The sequence below is a fragment of the Egretta garzetta genome, unplaced genomic scaffold (assembly GCF_000687185.1).
Source record: "Egretta garzetta isolate BGI_Z169 unplaced genomic scaffold, ASM68718v1 scaffold1, whole genome shotgun sequence".
Taxonomy (NCBI): Eukaryota; Metazoa; Chordata; class Aves; order Pelecaniformes; family Ardeidae; genus Egretta; species Egretta garzetta.
The window spans coordinates 1,721,538-1,724,922 of NW_009258542.1; the positions used below are offsets into that span (position 1 = coordinate 1,721,538).

The 3,385-nt window shown below is 54.1% G+C and overlaps 1 protein-coding gene and 1 long non-coding RNA gene across 2 annotated transcripts in view; one reads left to right on the forward strand and one right to left on the reverse strand.

Moving 5' to 3' along the window:
- LOC118453112 overlaps nucleotides 1–2,509 on the reverse strand; it is a 6,833-nt gene extending 4,324 nt beyond the window's left edge. Inside the window, exon 1 of the long non-coding RNA XR_004843059.1 lies at nucleotides 2,126–2,509. This is a non-coding gene — a long non-coding RNA (uncharacterized LOC118453112). The remainder of the gene's footprint in view (nucleotides 1–2,125) is intronic.
- The window catches only part of IRF1 (interferon regulatory factor 1), a 13,443-nt gene continuing 11,793 nt past the window's right edge, over nucleotides 1,736–3,385 (forward strand). The window contains exon 1 of the mRNA XM_009646933.2: nucleotides 1,736–1,739. The gene's annotated coding sequence lies outside the window, so the exon portion shown is untranslated. The remainder of the gene's footprint in view (nucleotides 1,740–3,385) is intronic.

Consider the following 3,385-nt stretch of genomic DNA (forward strand, 5'->3'; position numbering starts at 1 on the left):
AGAGAGCAACCGCTGAACAAGCCAGGAGGACTTTTTGGCCCTCTTTGCCCCTCCTGGCTTGTTTGGTGCAAGAAACCCCAATGAAATGGGTGCAAACGCCAAAATTGCCCAGGGCTGGATGTGCCTCAAAAAGCCCTGTCGCGATGCCTGGGCATGAGGTCACGCTTGCCCCCTGCCACCCCCCGGCCCTGCAGCCCCTGTGTCCCCACCACTGCACCAGCCCAGGTTTTAACCCCCCCAGGGCAAGGGCCCTTGCTTGCCAAGGTGGCCCAGCCACCTGGGTTGTCCCAAACTGCTGACTCAACCCTGCACCTCGCCCACTCGCCTGGCTACTCGCCAGCCCCCCCGTGAAAGGGCAACTTCTCCATTCCATGCCCCATAAGTCAGCAATTCTGCTATGAGACCCAGCGGGGAGTCACGCGCTCCCCGCAGCGAGCAGGGGACAGCCACCATGCACCATGGCTGACTCAGGGGGCCAACACTGGCTGGGTGCTCTCTCCTGCCCCCCCAAAAGGATGTGAGGGCTGCCGCGTGGGAGGGATAGCCACGCTGCCCTGAGATTTCAGCCAAGGAAGGCAAGTCGATGGCCTGGGGACACCAGAGGATGTTAAAAAAAATAGTAACAATAATTAAAAAAAAATAATAATCTGTGCTTCTTTCACAGATCCACATGGGACAGCCATTGCTGTCAAGGTGTCCCTTTCCCTGGCGGTCCCTCCTGGCTGGTGGGTGCTGCTCAGGGGGTCCTCCCATTCCTCGATGGGAGGAAGGGTGCAAGGGGTCCTTCCCCCTGCTGCAGACTGTTGTCTGAACTACAATGAGCTCCCCAGTGTCCAGCTGGACACATCACTTAGCTTTTCCCTTTTTGGTGGGGGTGGTGGGAAGAACCAGCACTTACAGCACCCCCTTTTAGAGTCTCCAAAAGCAGCACCCAAAAGCGACAGCAGCGACCGGTCCGACCCAAGCGCAGCAGCAGCGTACCTGCCACGGTGCGGGGGCTGAGGCTGTGCCGCCTGTGGCGCTGAAATGACTCTAAGTATTTTTCCAAGCACCAAATTTGACTCTCGCATATGGAAATCGCATTATTATCAAATAAGGCTGCTGTTCTTACCAGTGGTTTCTATTTGGACAGAGATGCATGCGGTCTGCTTCAAGGTTAACAGCCAATAAATAATAACGAAACAAGGGACTAAACTGCAAATGTTTTAACAGCTATTGCACAAGGCTTTCACTATTTGCTATGGTCGCCCTGTGAGGTTCTCGATACCAGCCTCCCCTGGTTCCTTCCCAGCACCTGGGACCAGGCCTGGCAGCACAACTGGGGTTCCCATTCTGGTGCACACCAGCAGGAGCTGCCCCAGCTCAGGCAGCAGGCTGGGCGTGAGCTGCCTTCCCAGCACGTCCTGCCTTTGCTCTCCCATCCCTTGGCTCCTAACGGTGCTAACGTGACAAGCCCAACAGCACTTTTCAGCATGTCTAAGAGCTTCTTTTTTGGCAGCCCCTTTGCATGAGGATGGGACAGAGTATTTCAAACAAAGCAGGGGTTATTGATGTTCTTCCTGAGGCAGAGCAGAGAAGAAACACACTCACAGGTCACTGTGCTGCAGCCTCCAGATTGAGCTACAGTTAAATTCCCAGGGTCTCCCTGCCTCCATGCTCACTGGTACCCTGGCCTGCTTGAGCTGCCAGGCTCAACTAGTAGGCAGCAGAGGGGCACAGGCAGCAGCGGGGCACAGGAGGTGGATGGTGGCCCCAGGGAGCCCCCAGCCCGGGCACTGCCCAGTCTGGACCCTGCCTATGCCTGCGATGGGCTGGAGGCACTGCACGATGCTATCATGGGTAGGGTGACTCGGCTGGCATGTCCTTCCCCTTCCGACAGCTGGGAAGTTTGGCACCTTTTCTGATCCATCCAGGAAAGAGAAAACTTTCCCAGCTTGGGGCCAGGCAAGAGGCACAACCAGCCTTGCCCACAACATGCTGCTTGTCCTGGAAGCTGTAGCTTGATTTGGTTTAACTCCTGCTCTTCAGACAGCCAGTTAGGCAAGTGGGTTTGTTCAGTACCTTCAGATGGGTACTCTTAAGTGCATATTAAAAAAAAAAATAAATTTTTTAATACATAACTCACCTTTTTCCTACTGATGTCAGCCCCAGCTGCTTCGGTGGGACTTCAGCAGTGTAAAATGAATGGACTCCCCAGTTGACTTCACATGGGTTAGCTGCTGGGATGCCAGGACCCCAGGGCATCCCAGGCCAGCACAGCCCCACTGTACCTCAGCTAGGGCTGGCAGAGCAGCTCCGGGGGAAAGGCTGAGGAGGTGGCGGCTGCTGCTGCTGCGGCTGCTGGCTCCTATGCTCCCACATGCACCAGGAGAGGACTGAGTCTCTCCAACCTTTAGCAGGGAGGCTCAGGCTGCTGCAGGTTTCCACCCTCGTTAGGCAGACTCGTCACAGCTGCCAGGTGCCTGCTGCTCACAGGACTTTCCTTGGCAAACAGCTCATGAAATGTCTATGTCCTCCTGCAAGGTTAAAAGGAAAGTAAGGAGCAGGGCAAGTCTGAGGACACAAGTCAAATTCTTGGAATTCCTTTTTTTCCCACCAAACCAAGGCCAGAATCTCATTTTGGTTTGGTTTCAAAATTCACCGTGCCATCAGTGGGGAGAACTGAGACAGGTCTTTCCAATTCCAGGAAACCATAAACGGCCCATCCCAGGATATATTTATTGTAGCCTGCAGATCAGAGCGCTCACTAGTATTACGTCATGCCATCTGGGCAGAGTTTCAGCATTTCTGACATTATTCATTCTCCTGCATGTGCTTCAACCAAACTTCCTTTTTGTAAGAGAGGCATTTATAAGAAATGGAAACAGCTTGCAGCAAGTCCTGTGCTCTCAGGGACACTGACCAAGCAGCAGCTACTTTTTCTTGTTAGCCTGTGCTGTTTTTAAGGCTGATGCTCCATCTCTGCTCCTTAAAAGTCCGCTCTGCATTAACCCCAGCTAAGCCCAGAGAGCCCGTAGGAGGGACGCGCGCTGCCAGACCTGGGGCACGATATCGTGACAGTTGTTGGGTGCTCATTAGAGGGGAACTGTGGCATTCCCCAGGTGACAGTGAAGGCTTCACACCCATTTTGTTCGCCCCAGTTAGTCACTCCAAAAAGAAGGAATTGTTTCTGAGCTTGATGGGGAGAGGGGAGGAAGGCAAGTGGGGGAGAAAACAAGAAAGGATCTGCATTAGAGCAGGTTTCTCTTAAAACAGGTAGAAAGGAGGAACAAACCCTCGCAGGGCAGGGTCTGGGAGGACTGTTGAGTGCTGGTGGGCATGGGAAGGTCACGATACAACGATGGAAGGAAGCAGCCAGGGCCGCAAGGAAGCAGATAAGAGGCTC